At 37.8% G+C, this 17,069-nt stretch overlaps 1 protein-coding gene and 1 long non-coding RNA gene across 10 annotated transcripts in view; one reads left to right on the top strand and one right to left on the bottom strand.

The window, feature by feature from the left end:
• The window catches only part of STK3 (serine/threonine kinase 3), a 422,170-nt gene that overhangs the window by 71,192 nt on the left and 333,909 nt on the right, over nucleotides 1-17,069 (bottom strand). The window lies entirely within an intron of this gene.
• Nucleotides 1,062-16,221, top strand: LOC134759109 (uncharacterized). Its single transcript, XR_010135014.1, has 2 exons — nucleotides 1,062-1,347; nucleotides 13,988-16,221. It is a non-coding gene; the product is annotated as an uncharacterized lncRNA (long non-coding RNA).

Below are 17,069 nucleotides of genomic sequence, written 5' to 3' on the forward strand. Positions count from 1 at the left end.
AGAAATACATTTCTACATAGCCCTTTGGGATAGATTTCCTAATGTTATCAATAAAAACAGAGATACCCTGACAAAACCAATAAAACATGTCTCCTTCACATTCCAGTGAGACTTTGCCTATGTCTGTTCAGACTGTTCCACAGTTGGTTTGGTGCTGTGTTTACCTTGAATCTAGTGCAGGAGTTACAAACTGATGAGCATTACTATAATTATCTTGTCTTGGAGAAATCTCGGCCACCCATTTAAAAAAGGAATGATGAAATTTTTGTTGCATTCCTCAATGGCAGCTGAGCACCCATTTCTTATGTGCATTTTCCGTTTCTGGTAAGTAGCTTTGCTTATTAAAAATATCAGGAAAAACTTAATTTGGGCACACTTCTGCTATATTGTAAGCAGCTCTAACATTCTAGGCCCAGGACAACAAAATCTAAGCAACTCAAAAGCAACCAGTAATTAAATCTTTCTGGATCTATTAAGGGCAGATGAAAAATTGTATTACCTTTGATTTCTTATCTCAGCGATTCTGATTAGCACTTTGAATAGTTTAAAACACCAATGAAGCCATAAATAAGAGGTTAACAAATTAAGTGATTAATTTTCTTTTTATACTTCAATTTAAGAAAAACATTATATGAGAAATATTTGTTATGGAAGATCACAAACATTACAAAAACAACAGTGGTTAAAGTATATCTGTAACTAGCTTACTGGGTAGTCAAACCTCTGTGGAGCAGTAATATAAACTTAAAGTAATTTAATTTTTCTCCAATTACACTCTTTCGGCTATGCAAAGCCAAATTTCCTTGACATATCCCACAGTAAATCTTGGGATGATTTCACTGATTTCTGGTCACTTTTACTTATTAAAAGTCCAGACCAAATATAAACTCCAATCTCTTATTAAGTGCAAATTTTGTCCCTTCCCTTAGCATGAGCTTGGACCAATTTACAGTGGGGAAGGATGATATCTATATCTAGAACCTTCTTGCCGTCTCTTTCTAAGGTCTGGTTCCTCTAGTGCTGGGAGCAGGAAGGAGACCGGATGTTATTATGTAAATGGTGACTTGTCAGTGAGGTATGTTTCCCTGGTCTTGCTCTGGTTTGTTTGATTACTAGTGGTTTGTGCACAGAAAGCGTGTGTATGTATTTCCTGATGTTGTGGTTAGTATTATCCTAGTGCCCACCCCTTTTATAGAGGGGCTGCCCAACATCTTTTCTGAGTTAGATATTGTCTCCTCTGACCTGAAAGCCACCTGGGCAGCATTATGACTTCTGACCTCCTCTTTTGGAGTAAAGAGACCATGGAAGTTCTCTACACTCTCCAGGGACTAGTGGGACCCAAGGAAGGTAAGCGTCACTACTCCAATGGCCCTTAGTTATCCCGCAGGCCTCGGCTCTACCTACAGAAGTCTCCTACCTACAAAAATCTTTGGGAGAGAAGCAGATATCAGTGTCTATGCTAATATACCTTCCAAACTTCCAGGAACTAAAGGCTCTGCCTTTAGTGGCACACCAGTGGGTCTACAGATTCAGCTAGCTCAGTAAGCACCTTGCTGGGGTACCAGGTAACCATATCCCTTTCCTGCAGGCACTACCATTCTCTGCGAATGGATCTCTGGAAGGCTCCTTATTTGACTTTAGGTAAGGAGAGAACTATTTTCTTCCCCTCCCACTAGGTTATAAATTCCATTTGGATAGGGCCTTTGTCTAGTAAACAGCTACATCTCTAGTGCCTAGAACACTGCTTGAAACATAGTAGGTGCTTAATCAATATTTATTGAATGAATGAAAAATGGTGGGTCTCTTAGTAATTGCTGGAGGGAGGTGGCTGGCTTCAGTTGTTGGTGGCATGCTTTAGAATATCGGGTGCTTAACACCTGCTGTTTTCAGCTGTGGACTCTACTAACAATTTTGTGGTAACAGAAAGTCCCTTTCGATGTCATAGTACACATCTATTAACTCTATTTAAAAAGTGTGTGTGTGTGTGTGTGTGTGTGTGGCATCAAGTTGGTAAATTTGCAGTTGAAGTAAAGCAAAAAGAGTATCTGTGAAGATGAGGGTATTTTTTCAGCATGTTTAATTAATATTACTACAGGATAGTTTCATGCTCCACTACATGTTTATTCTGCATGTCTGCTGATACATTTATTTCAATAATAAGGGGCTCATCCTTTTCTTAGAATAATGGCTTCTCTCAAAAAATTCTCCAAAACAATAATAAATACCATAGTTGACTCTTTCAGGAAACATGCATGGAATGAAGTGTGCTGGAAGAGCATCATTCTTACTAATGTCACAATTTTCTGCTTCACTGACATCACAATACTTAGTCTAACAATTTAAATTATACTATCTTCATATCATAAAAATGTAAATATTTGTTTCTTGAAAATCTATAAAGTAGTTTTAAAATGAAAGAGGTTAGCTAAAACCCACAAATCATGCAATTTAGATTGTAATAGATAATTTTTAATAGTGAAGCAACATCTAGAAATAAACAAGAGTCTCATATTTTAGTTTCGAAGCATCTAAATCCACAGTTCATTTAAAACAGTTCAGAACAAGAATCGTGGTCTGTTAACTATTTTTAAAACAATAAAACTCAAAATATGGCAAAATGTTTCTAAAACACTTAAAAAGCAAAAATAAATTCGATCACAGTTCTGCATTCTCACTTGCCACATGGGCCTTAGAAGATAAAATGTACCAAAAAGGAAACATTTTAGCATTCTCAATTTTAGAATGGCATGGTTTGTGGCTGAAACAATATTTAATTTTCCCAGCTACTGAGAGACAAATGTACAAATTAAACTAAAACACCCATGAAGAGATTCAGATATTTGTAAGGACACAAGAAAAAACGATAGGAGGCTCTTATGAAAATGTTTAAAAAGCAAAATTGATGTCTACCTTAATAATAAATAAGCTGTCTTGTGCAAACTTAAAAGCAAAACCGTCGCCTGAATGAAACTGAGATTCTATTGTTTTTTCATTAATATTTGTTTTAAAATATGCTCACAAATGCTATGAATTTAAGGTAAAACAAGGTAGACAATGAGAATAAATGAACATAAGTCCCGCTAATTATTAACTTAGATGTGTCTTATGGGGGAAGAATCAACTTTCAAATGTAAATGTTTCAAATCTTCAACTTTCTGAATTGGGGAAAGGACAACAGTGTTTGTGGGTTATGTCAGCATTTTAGACTGGGCAACTAATATGCAGAAATCACAGAAAATAAAGATGAGAGCCGGGCATGGTGGCTCACGCCTGTAATCCCGGCACTTTGGGAGGCTGAGGCAGGCGGATCACGAGGTCAAGAGATTGAGACCATCCTGGACAACATGGTGAAACCCTGTCTCTACTAAAAATACAAAAATTAGCTGGGCGAAGTGGCGGGTGCCTGTAGTCCCAGCTACTCGGGAGGCTGAGGCAGCAGAATCGCTTGAACCTGGGAGGCGAGGGTTGCAGTGAGCTAGGATCGTGCCACTGCACTCCAGCCTGGTGACAGAGTGAGACTCCATCTTAAAAGAAAAAAAAAAAAAAGAAAAGAAAGATGAGAAAGTAATATGCCACCATTACTTCCAAAAGGCTGAGTAAACATTGATTACAAACTAAAATTTTCACACTTAGATGATTATAATACACGAATGGTCCAAAAAGGCTTTTCTTTGCGGGGGCGGGGGGGGGGGGGGCAGTCTGAGAATGGCGCCAAATTAGATTTTTAAAAACTGTTTTTCAGTATCAACTAAGTTAATAGAGAACATGGCATCAAAATTTTATCTCTAATAATACCTTGCAAAATAAGTGTGTTCCCAAATGTTCCTGCAAGTCTTCAGCGCTGGGGCTGGACCAAGCTGCACCTCTTTGCAAAGGCAGCAAGGCTTTGGTTTTATCCTCCCTTGAGCCAGACACCTGCCTTCTGAGTGGCCTCACGACTAATGTGGACATGGAAGCAGAGGCAGAGAACTGAGGTTGGGGGACAGCACAAAGAATGGCTGATCTTACTTTACATCTACTGGGAAGCCGGGAGACTGTGGTCATGAGTGGAAATTTGGGGATCAGAATTTCAGCTCTGGTTTGAATAATATACATTAATATGGAGTAGTTTTGCTAGTAAATCTTCACATTTTTATTTTACAAGATGAAATTTCAGTTCAGTCTTAAAAAGTCCATTTTAATAAGGATAAACGGAAAAATGCATCTTTAATTATTGAGCAAATGAAAGACATATTGTTGGTTTACCTCCTGTGGAAAAAGTAATAACATAGCTATGTGGCTGCTGAATTCAATGTGCTCTTGAGGAACTTTCCAAAAAATATTAGTAACTGACTGACATACACTGTTATTCAAGGAAGAGCTTATCCACTGGATAATTATTCTGAAACTGGTTTATATTCACATACAATATATGTAACTCTCAATCTGAAATAAACGACCCAGCAGACCTAGTGCTGAGCTGCTAGTACCTGGTACTAACAGATCCTAGAATTCTCCAAAGCATTCTTAGACAAGAACACTGTGAGTGAACTTTCCATTATTAGAGTCAGAGTAGCGGTGCAATACCAGAAATGATCAACTAATTTTGAAAAATACCACATGCAAAGAAATTACCTTCAAACTGCCAAAACACTGCAAGCTGGTCCACACAACACTGCCCATTTCTGGATACCCATGACTTACCTAAGTTCTTCTAGCCTATTTTCAGTTAGGAATGTCCATTTGAATGAACCTCTTCCTGCTACAGTTCTCTTAACCACAGTGCATGATCTTGTGACTCTGTCAGGTCCACCCTAGCCCTGCCACTGCCAACCCACAGATCTCTTCTAATTACCCCAGTTGTGAGAGACAGTCATAGTCTTAATCATTTTCTTCTCACAGGGGTGTTCACTGCCTCATCTCACCCGTACTCAGTACAAGGCCTTTTAAGTAGGCCACCCTCACTCTCACAGTTGTTTCTATAGTCAGAATAGTCAGCTGTGCTGGACCAAGCTGTCAAAAGAAGGGAGAGATGACTCTTAAATACTGAGGAAATTGCAGATTCTGCTAGCTATGTTTTAATTTTTCAATGACCAGAAACTGTCTTTCATTGGTCTTTAGTGAGTGTCATCCTTAATTATATCAACTAATTTTAAAGATGACATTTTTCCTAGACAATTTTGCTAGGGTGACAGCATAAGCTTCCCCAACCCTTGGTAAATCTCTGCTCTAAGTATAAAATCAAGACACTGTTTACTGACTCTTAAGAGGTGTGGGTTTTTAATCTTGCAGGGTGACCAAGTGTTGAATATTTGGTAACAATTTCGTAAAATCTTTTATATCCCACTTAGAAATTAACTGATAGAACACCTGAGGGAGAGTGGTAAAAGTGGAAGCAGTACAACAGAATAAAATTAAATGATCCTAAATCAACTGCAATGTACCAAAGCCTTCTGAATAGGCAGGTGGCTTCTGAAAAGGGTAGGGGTGAATGAAGTTACAGCTTGACTGGCTCAGAGAGTTTACAGGTTTGTAGAGGATGAGTGGCTTACAGCTCGATCACTGGCTCCTGAAAAGTTAGGAAGTTGGGCCACTATCAGATCAATGGTATCGGAAACTGAGAAACATGAAGTCACTGAGCTCTACAGATATGAATAGTGGCATCCACTGAACCCGCTCATAAGGGCAAGATTTCAACCTCTAAGGGAGGGCTAGGTCGCTGGCTATACAGTACCCTCTGGTGGTCAGATTTGGCACTGCAGATTTTTCTGCCTTTTAAGAAAAGAGGCCTGGTTTTTTTCCTTTTCTTTTTTTTTTTTAATGCATAGACTTACCATCGGGTTACATCTTGATAAAGCCATCATAAACTAAAAATATCTGCATTTAGTACAGCTAACCTACCAAACATCATAGCTTAACCTAGCCTACTTTAAACATGCTCAGAACAATTAACATTAGCCTTCAGTTGGGCAAAATCATCTAACGCAAAGCCTATTTTATAATAAAGTGTTGAATATTTCATGTAATTTATTGAATACTGTACTGAACGTGAAAAAGAGTGGCTATACAATTACTCCAAGTACCGTTTCTACTGAATGTGTATCACTTTCATATCACCAAAAAACTTTAAGTGGAACCATCATATACCTGGGACTGTCTGTAATTCAAAATCTTTCTAGACAAGGAAGGAATCACCAGTAGCACTGCTGGGCTATGGGTAGGTGGGCAACTACCTACTAGGTGTAAATCTGTCACCCAAAAAAGTAAATTATAGTGGCTTTAAGGGAGAAAATGTTCCTCTGAATGTGTTTAAAATCCCATGGGTGCAGCTACTTAAATGAAGAAATCTGGTGAGTACTTAGCTATTTAAAATTTAATTCTTTGCAGGTACTTACTTTACAAGAAGTATTCTTACATATAGAGATTCATATTGCTACAAATATGTACATAATAGCTAACATGTGCTTACCACTGGCAGACACTATGATGTTATTTAATAGGCAATAATCCTATGAATTAGTATTATTAGTATCACCATTTTTCAGAATTTAAGTTTTCAGAGGCACCAAGAGTTTGAACTTTAAGACATTTAGCTAATAAAAAAATGTGGCCAGGATTTGAATCCAAGGGAACTGAATTTCGGAGCTGGCACTCTTAAACACTATACAATGCAGTTAAATATATGTAGTTTACTAGCCATAATAGATTTTTCCAAAAAAGAGATGGCTTCTTAAAAATTTTAAATTAGATTCAGATTAGTATAGACACTTGCAAGTCAATGATGCTTAAAAACTAAACTAAAACCCTATGCCAGTTGAGTGTTTATTTCCTGGAATGTTTACTCACATACACCTTAGGTGGAGAGGGGAGTTTATAATTGGCCACAGAGCCTGAGACCTAATATTTTTGAAATCATAATATATTTTACAGTACTTCACAATTTACAAAGCATATTTACATACATTGTATCACATGAACCTCAAAATAATGCTGTGAAATGGGGCAGATAATTCTGTAAATAGGCATTATTCTTAACTTTATAGATGATTAATGAGGCTTACAATGATAAGTCATTTCCTTAAATAACACAATTCTCTCAAAATCTAAGATGTTCCAAATGACTGAATGCATTATGAATTAGCCTATCATAGGCTTTATCATCTGTCACATAACATTTAAAAAAAAGATTTCTCACAATAAACCAAAATAAAATTTTACTTTATTTCTGCTTTATCTACAATAAATATTATAATTCAATAGTAATTACTATTGTTGAACTAGCAAAACCCACATAACAAAATAAAAATCAGAACATGAAAAGCTATAGTAAGGAGAATGAGAACAAGTATGGATCATAAAATCCAGAATTAGGAGCGAAATGGTCCAAAAATTATGAGATTAAGATCAATGATTACATAAAGCACTCAGCATTTTTGTAATTACTTAAGTTTGTAAAGTGCCTTCAAAAATTTGTTACTCTTTTATAATCCCTAAGAGATCACTGAGAGACAATAATAACCTTTACACAGCAGATGAAGAACATTTTGAAAGTACTATGAAATTCAGTTATTATTTTTGTTTAAAAGAAAACATCTTGTGATTCTAAATCACAAGAGCCCGAAATTCTTTCTGAATATAAGCAATGCCATTTACAAACATTCCTGCTGCACCCATCTTCTACACCCCCTGTTGTAATGAATTCGCATACCTGCCTCCGATTACAGGCTGGATTGCCCCAAAGTAGTCTTCTCAGAAACCTATCTACACAGTTAGCTTCTTTCTCTTGTGCATCTTCAAACTCTCTTTGTCTTTAGCATCAACATGATATACTTTCTGATATTTCCCATCTTAAACTTTTATTGTTTTTTCTTATCTCAAGAAAACCCTGCCTTGACTCACGGCCATTCCTCCAGTTGTCACAATTCCATCCCTCTTCTCCTTTAGAAAGTCAAACTTCTCAAAGTATGGAGAAAACAATAACCATATTTTAAATTGGCAATCAAACTTCAACTTGCTCCATACTGGCTTCTGATCCCCTAATGCTCTCCAAATTTCTCTTGTTAGGTCGCCAAAGTTAAATGAATTCTTTTTAGTTTCTATCTTATTTGGCCCCTCCAGCTGTACTTGATACTTTGTCCACACCTTTCCTTCTTGAAACCTCCCTCTCTTGGCTCCTACAACACCATGCTCTCTTTTCTCCTAAGTTTATGGCCATTTCTCAATCTCCTTTATTGTCTTCTTCTCAACTACTAAATGTTAGAACTACTCAGGACTCTGGGCTTTTACTTTATACTCCATTTCCTAGGCAGTCTCATACATGCCTTGGGCTTTAAATACCATCTATCTGATAGTATCTCTAATATAGATCTGTCTTCTGAGTTCCAGAACTTAGCAATTCTATTAGATGTCTCCTGGGTATTGCAATACTCAATAAGTTCATATCTGATAGAGACCTTCTAAACTGTTTATCTTTTAACCTTTCCTATTTCACTAAATGGCTCTTCCACCATCCAACTAGCTGCAAATGCTAAGAATCTACCATATTCAAATGTTGCCATGCCTTGTGGTGTTCATACTACTTACCAAGATATGTCAAATCGATGTCCTCCTCTTCATCTGCTGTCATCTCCCCAGTCAAAGCCCTCTTATCTTGAGCACACTGTTTCAATAGCTTCCTAACTAGTTTCCTTCTGTCTTTGCTCCCCTCCAATTCACTCTCCATACAGCAGCCAGAATTATTGTTTAAAAATGTATACTGGGTCATGTCCTGCCCCTAAGATACTGAAATGGCTCTTTCTTGCATACGAAATCCAAATGCGGCCTTGCCTGAATCTAATCCTGCCTAGGTCTGCAGCTTCAGCTTGTGCTACTCTAGCCATTACTCCTATGTTTCCATCATGACTGATTCTCTTTCAGTTTCTCAGATTCACCAAGCTTTTGCACATTGAATTGGGAGTAAAATGGTCCAAAAATTAAGAGGTTAGGATTAAATGATTACATGCCTTTCCTTTGCTTAGAATGTTGTTCCACACGCCCCACTTTGGCTTCAAGACTTTGTTAACACAGTTTTGTCTACTGAGAATGTCCTTTCCCTCATCTCTGCCTGATGAAGTTCTATTCATCTTTAGGACTGATCTTAAATGTCATCTTCATAAAGTCTTCCTGGTCAAATTTTCCCTGTAAGCAGACTGAGTTACTTTTTTCTCCATACACCTAAAGATAATTTTGCATATGTCTCTGTTATAACATTTATCACCGTACTGCAATCATTTTTTAAATTTCTGCCACATTAGAACTGTACAATGTGAGATACCTGAATATAGGACTGGGCCTTCTTTAGATCCCCAAATTTAGCAGGTGCCTAACATCATCCAATCTGTCACCCATTAATATTGCTTTAAGAATAAGAGCCATCTTACATGGCAACAACCACTAGTGAAGATTGTATTTATTAACTTGTTAGTGTTTGTCATCACTGTGACATACACATATTCAGAAAAATGAGTCAATATTAATAATTAAAGACGTTACTGTGATGAAGTTTCCTGAAATCTGAGTTCATCTGTATACCCATATCCAATGACTTGAATGTCTCAATCAATTCATTGGCTAGCACAATTCTCAAGCCTTATTAGGGACCATAATTTCTATGGTTGACATCTTAATGCTGAGTAGGAGCCAGAAGCTTTGTGGACTCTCAGGTTCATGCATCTGAAAGGCCTGTGCTTAAGTGTGTGCATGATCTTGCTCAGAAGCACCAAGAACAGGGGTGAGAAGAGAGAATGTAGAACATCCATTGTTATACAAGAGGCAGTGACAACAGAGATGGCCTATTTAACTTACTTCAAAAGCCTTTAATTCTCAAGCACCAGGAAAACAATTTTAGAGCTGACTACAATAGATCTTTTGCTAGACTGTTCTGAAGACTAGTTTTTTAGAAAGTAAAACCATATTACCAGAATATTAATCCACAATAAGGTTGAATACAATCTGTTAAAGAACAGACTCCATGTACTATTACAAAAATGAGGTCTGACCTGAAACACCATCCATTTGAAATATTTAAAAATAAAAATAGACAACTCTCTTAAGGAGGTTTTTTCAAGCATCATCTGATATCTACGCTATGATAAAAGTCAGCATCAAGTTCAAAGAAGTGAAACAAAACACTGTCACCATGCCCCTATGAGCTAAAACTTTGAGAATTATAAATGGCGGATTTAACAATGATAACCTTTCCATTCTTTTGCCAGACGCGAAACAAATTATGCTAGTTCCTCCTCTAGAATTTCTTGCTTTTTCTGCCTATGACCTTCTCAGCTCACCCACAAGCAGCACCATTCATTGACTGAACTGTTATTTGACAGTTTGTCATAATCAAATACAGTAAGCAGAGTATCACGATGTTCTAGTTCACTTTAAAGCAAACTATTTAGGACTATAAATTCTATCTAGGCCTTAGATACACTTCAAGGCAAAGGTAGGTATATTGGGCAGAGAAAACACCAAGATTTGACTTTTACTCCAACATGTACTTAAGTGTAGACTGGAAGTTTGTATTCAAAACATTGGGGGAGAAAAGTTTAATGTTACCTGTGTATTCAACATATAATATCCTCTGTTTTATCCAGATAATTCATCAAAATCAGAGGCATGCAAGGAAGGTGAGAATCAGGCAGTGATTTGCTTACAGATATGAAATCTTGGGAGCAACTCAGTCCAGTGCAGAGACTTTTATTGCCCCACAAACTCTAATATTGGGCAGACTTGGGTTTTTACTGGTTAGGTGATGAAAAGTCCAAGGTAATTATCAGGACTAATCAAAATTACAAAGGACACTGACACGGGGTCACTGTAATAAAGTTATACTTTATATTTATCAGCAGTCTTAGACGGCTATGGGTAAATGTTCTGGCTGTGTGGCCCCCTGAAAAGCAGGATTTTCATTCCAATAGAAAAAGGAAAAAAACTGATTCCAGGTGGAACCAATGTTGCTTCCCCACCCTTTTTTCAGTTGAGAGTTGACAATCATGTTATAAAATGAAAAAGGCAAATGCATGAACAGATTTTAGTGTTGCATAAAACAAAACTTACCACAAAACTAATGTGGCTTTGTTAATGATATGAATAATAATTCTGGGTAAATGGTAATTATTCATAATTAATTTCATTTCAAAAACAGCCATAGCCAAAATTATTTTTACACAGTCAACTCAAAATGTTTCCAAATTCTCTAACATCTATAAATTAAATCACTCTTGATGATTTCCACTACAACCATGCAAGGCTTAATACTTTTACAACAAAGGAATTTAGAATATGTCACCCCAAAATACGTAACTCTGGCATACTGACTATTTTGAGTAAAAGGTACTTGAAAAACAGCAACTGCAAGAACTCTCTGACCTTTCTTCTTCATAAAAGCAGGAAATGAAATTCCCGTGTGAAAGACAGCCTCCCTCTACCAGAAGGAAAGCATCATTCTTATCATCAAGGACGGGAAGCTGAGACCGAGGAAAATCTGTACAAACAAACCTTGTTAAGCTAACCCTTATCTTCCTTGTTACTTCTCTGCCCAATTACCTACTCTGCCCAAGCTCCTCTGCCTTGTCACAGTTTCACAATTTACTATTCTTTCGCCAAAAGAGTAGTAAATTCAGTATATAAGTTTTCAATTCTAACTGCATCTGTGGGTCTTCATTTCCTTACGAAGCCTCCTTGCCATGTAAAATTCATACTAAATAAATTTCTATGTTTTTCTCCTGTTGATCTATCTATGTCAATCTAATTCTTAGGCCTAGCTGAAATACCCTAAAAACTGGTAAAGGTACAATTTCACCTCACCTACAACACATACATATCCTTTAAAAACATCTTTCTCAACCCCAACTCCCTAGCAGCCATGGTGCACCCTCAATGTCTGTGTTTGAGAATTAAGGGTTCCTGCGCTTTTCTCCTCTGCAAATCCCACTCATGGGTCCTTCACCAAATGTCCATTAGCAATTCATTCAGCCATTTCCTATCTCAGTCTCCACCAGAAAGGGCCACCCCTGCAGCTCTGAAATGCTTGAGGGGCTTGGGAAGCTGAAATTCTGTGGTATAAGGTTTCAATGGCTAGCCTCGCATAATCATGACACTCGGCGGGGGGCGGGAGGGCGGTGCCCTAATGAAGGCAAGGGAGAGGGAAGGGAAAGGACACAGAGAAAAGGCTTCAGGAATCTGTTTCAGGGCATCTCAGTCTTGGCACTAATGAACGTTTGGTGGGGTCAGGGGTAATTCTTGGTTGTGAGGGGCTGTCCTGTGCTTTGTAGGATGTTTAGCAGCATCCCCAGCGTCTATTCGCAAGATGCCAGTAGCTTTCCCCAAGTCTGGACAACCCAAATAAATCACCCCTGGTTGAGAACCAGCAGTCTACTCTAGGGTCTTGAGCATAGAGAGGCATAGGAAGAAAATTAAACAGAGGAAAGAACCTGAATTCAGACAGACCCCTGGGCTATGTGTGGAAGAAGCAAGTGGCTCTTGGTCACATGCTGCTCTCTGTGAACATGACTCAATGTAGCGGAAATTTGAGAGTGAGCACAAGGTCAAGAGGAATGGAAGTCAGGAAATGAGAGCAATCTGTAAGGAAGAATTCCAACCCAAATACTCTGCCCCTCACTGACAAGGTGATCCCTATGTATCTACTGAAGAGTACTCAAACTTTTTCTTAAGGCGCTGGTTTATAAAGGCCATCAGGAAGCAGACTGAGATTTGGGGGTGGGGTGTAAGAAGGGGAGTTGGGAGGTAGAGAAGGGTTTCCCCTACCTAAACTAAGCTTGGGCTTAAGATCGATCGAGTTCGCCTCCCGAGCACAGCAAATAACTGAAACATGCGAGAGGGTTGCTGTGAAGCATTTTAGCCAACTTTTCCAAGCCAGATGCCTGGAGTTCTCACTGAGGAAGCTGGCAGAACCTAGAAAAATCCTTACTACTCCCTCAAATTTGCAGAGGGACTTCAGATGACTAAAACTAGCTGCAGGAAAGAAAAAAGACATTTTCTTTTCTGCCTAGCCATTTATAAAGTTTTTTAACTTGCAGAAAATCACTGAAGTTCTTTCAGTTTCGGAGCCTCTAAAATAAAGTGGAAATACTATAAACTCATGTCACAGAGATGTTCTGAAGATTACATGAGACCACAGATGTTAAAGGGCCTAGCACAAAGGTGGCACAGGTGGCTCCCTACCCTCTGTCTCTCCTTCATTTTTAGTTTTCTTTGGGCTCATGCACCACATGCCCACATCTGTGCCACCAGAGCTTTCTCTATCTGCTCTTATACACTATATTTACCAGCTTCTGTCGTTATCTTGTTCTGCGATTTTCCTCTCTCCCTATGTTCCTGATGAGGTGGCAGTGGTACTTGCTGCTAAATACATCTAAGTCCTTTCATCACTGGTGACAAGAGTGCATGTGAGAGGTAGCAGTGGAGAAGATGCAGGAAAAAGAATGCCATAGTGAGGATGACATACTTCATCACTGTTTTACCCTTGGCAGCTCTCACTCCACCTGCATGAAGACATGAAAAAATCTCTTTCTGCGTGATAGTGCAGGTGTGTAGTTTAGCAGGAAATTTGACAGGCAGTTAAAAGACGAAGAAGCGGCCGGGCGCGGTGGCTCACACCTGCAATCCCAGCACTTTGGGAGGCCAAGGTGGGGCAGATCATGAGGTCAGGAGTTAGAGACCAGCCTGGCCAACATGGTGAAACCCTGTCTCTACTAAAAATACAAAAATTAGCTGGGTGTGGCGGTGGGTGCCTGTAATCCCAGTGACTCGGGAGGCTGAGGCAGCAGAATTGCTTGAATCTGGGAGGTGGACGTTGCAGTGAGCCAAGATCCTGCCACTGCACTCCAGCCTGGGTGACAGAGCAACACTCCATCTCGGGGGGGGGGGAAAAAAAAAGATGAAGAAGCGTATCAGGAGTTCAGCTTTTGCTAGGTCAGAGGAAGTTCTTAACAGACTAACTCTTTTGCAGATAATAAACTGTGGACAAAACACAAGAACCAACTACTGAAGTCTCTAAAGAATGAACAAAAACACATTCCTCCCCCTCCACAAGAAAACATTTACAATGTCTGGGATGTAATCCAAAATTACTTGACATATGAAGAATCTGGAAAATGCAATCCACCCCCAATGGAAAAGACAATCAACAGAAGCCAACCTTGATACGACCCAGATATCAGAAATAACAAGACTTTAAAGCAGCTATAATTACTGCTGAGGTAAGAGAAGATATGCTCATTATGGATGAAAAGAATGGGAAATCTCAGCAGAGAAACTAGAAATATAACAACAACGAAAACAAATAGGAGCTTTAAAACTTGAAAAATTCAATATCTGAAATAAAAAGCTTACTGGATAGGCTTAATAGCAGAATGAAGATGACAAAAAATTGATTGGAAAAAGGTCAGTGAAAATTACCCCATCTGAAGAGGAGAGAGAAAAAAATTTAAAAAGAAAGTGTTTCAGGACCCTCTGAAGTCCTAGAAGGTGGGGAATGAGAGAAAGTGGTGGGAAAAAACATCAGCATAAATTATAGCTAAAAACAGTCCTAAATTTGGCAAGAGATAAATTTATAAATTCAAGAAGCTCATGAACTGTAAAGAAGATTAAAAACAACATCAATCACAAAAATAAATGCCTAGGTTGATAGAAACCAAAAATAAAAAAGTTGTGAAAGGAGACAGAGAGAAAAAAACATATACAGGGCAACAACTGGAATCATCAGACTTCTCTTTAGAAAATACGAAGTCCAGAAGACACCTGGAACAATATTTTAAACTTTCTGAGATAGGAGAAGCACACTTCACTTTAAATATAAAGGCACAGACAGGTTAAAGTAAATGGATGTAAAAAGAGCATGCAAACAGTGAATGATTATCGTACTAATATTGGAGGGGGAAGCATATCACCTGCCTAGCTGCCACAGTATGATTTAAAAAAAAACAAGAACATTCACCAAGAACAAACAAACAAAAAAACCTCTTCAAATAGACCATGGAACTGAATTCAAACTTGTATCTGATAACAGCGATGACAATATCTCTCTATAACAATCTTGACCAGCATATATCACAATTACTACAGAGGCTACTGACAAGAAATCCAACCTTGGTATGCTGTACACGACTGTCCTCCCACCCTCCCAGTGAAATCAAACAAAATTAATAATAGCCTACTACATCAGAGGGACTCCATTTGGGGGAAAGTTTCAGGCTATGTTCTTGCCTCAAAATTGGTGGGGAAAACACATAGACATATACATACACACAAAGCAAATATAGCAAAATGTTCAAAATTGTTGAATCTAAGTAGTAAATGTTAAGTGTTTATTGTACTATTTTTCAGCTTTTTGAATATATTAAAATTTTTTATACTGAAAAAAGAGAAAAATTAGCCAGAAGAGCTTTATTCAAAATACCTTCCCCTCTCTTTCCTTCACATTTTGATATATTCTTGCTGGGGAGGTGTATCAGGATATTAACTGTATCTTTTGATATGAAAAGAACGTCACATGATTCTGGTATATTTCAACCACTGCTAGAAAATCCACATGGATAAATGCTAGAATGAGGGCTAGGACTTTTTCTAGTTTGTCCATTACTGCATCTAGTATATTTTCAAGGAAAAAATGTTCAATGAATAAATGAAAAATAGCTACCCTAGATGTTTAATAAAAAAGACATCTGCACTTGTATGTTTACTGTGGCACAATTCACAGTTGCAAAGATATGGAATTAACCTAAGTGCTCATCTACAGATGAGTGGATAAAGAAAATGTGTTATATCCATATCATGGAATACTACTCAGCCATAAAAAGTAACATCTTTTTTGCAACTTGGATGGAACTGGAGGCCATTATCCTAAGTGAAGTAACTCAGGAAAGGAAAACCAAATACTGCATGTTCTTACTTATAGGTAGGAGCTAAGCTATGGATATTCAAAGGCATGCAGAGTGGTATAATGGACAATGGAGACTCAGAATGGGGATGTGGGACTGAAAAAATCACCTACTGGGTACACTATTTGGGTGATGGGTACACTAGCAGCCCAGCTTCACTATTATACAACTTGCCCATGCAACCAAAAACCACTAGTATCCCTAAAGCTATTGAAATAAAAAAAAAAAAAACTTGGTACCTCCTAGACTTTATAATCTCAAGACACGACTTTTTAACATAAATTCTGAACATTATCTGGAAAAACTGTTGGCTGGAATATGTTTGTTTGGTATTTTTTCAAGGATAGAATGATGTTTTGATAATCAGACTTCTCCTTTACTTGTCACTTAGTAACCTTCCATACTAAAAAAATTTAGTCATCGAAGTGTAACATGTATTCAACTGAAGCTAGTTGAATTCTCACGTTTCTCACACTCCCCTTGAGCTGGCATCAAAGATTAACTTAAAAGGTCATGAAGGAATTCAAATTCAAGGAATTCAAATTACCAGCATGCCCATCTTGACACTTTGAAATAAATATAAACATATCCTAATGTCACTTCATTACAGCATTCCCTTCCCAAGGAGCTCTAAAAAGAAAATAACCTGCAGGTGAATTTTTGACATGCAAGTCTTGAAGATAAAACAATATAGCATTCTTCCAGATCAGTTATATGCTTTAAAAGCATTATTTCTCCCTGAATAAAAATGAATCCGAAGGCTGTGATTCTTAAGAACAACTGAAGTTAAAGCTAAATGTTCTCAAAACAATTTTACATAGCTCATTCTAAATGTTCTTTACCAACTTTTAAATAAGAATGACAAATAAGAGACAGTCAAATGTTTTTATGGATCTTGTGAATAAACTATGTAAAGATAAAAAATACATATAAGTATAAAATACAATTTGTAAATGAGGGCAGGGATTAGCAATGCCAGGATGGATAGACATGTTTTCTCGCAATTAGGTAACTTTGTCCCCTATGAGATGACCCTCAGAAGTTGTCTCGACGTTTGCTCAGCAGTGATTTGATTCAATGACCAATATTCAAACAGCACTCCCTTAGAGACTCTACGCATGACCTCTGACTGCTTGGTGCCTAACTCTCCAC

This window comes from Gorilla gorilla, chromosome 7 (assembly GCF_029281585.2).
Source record: "Gorilla gorilla gorilla isolate KB3781 chromosome 7, NHGRI_mGorGor1-v2.1_pri, whole genome shotgun sequence".
Lineage (NCBI taxonomy): Eukaryota > Metazoa > Chordata > Mammalia > Primates > Hominidae > Gorilla > Gorilla gorilla.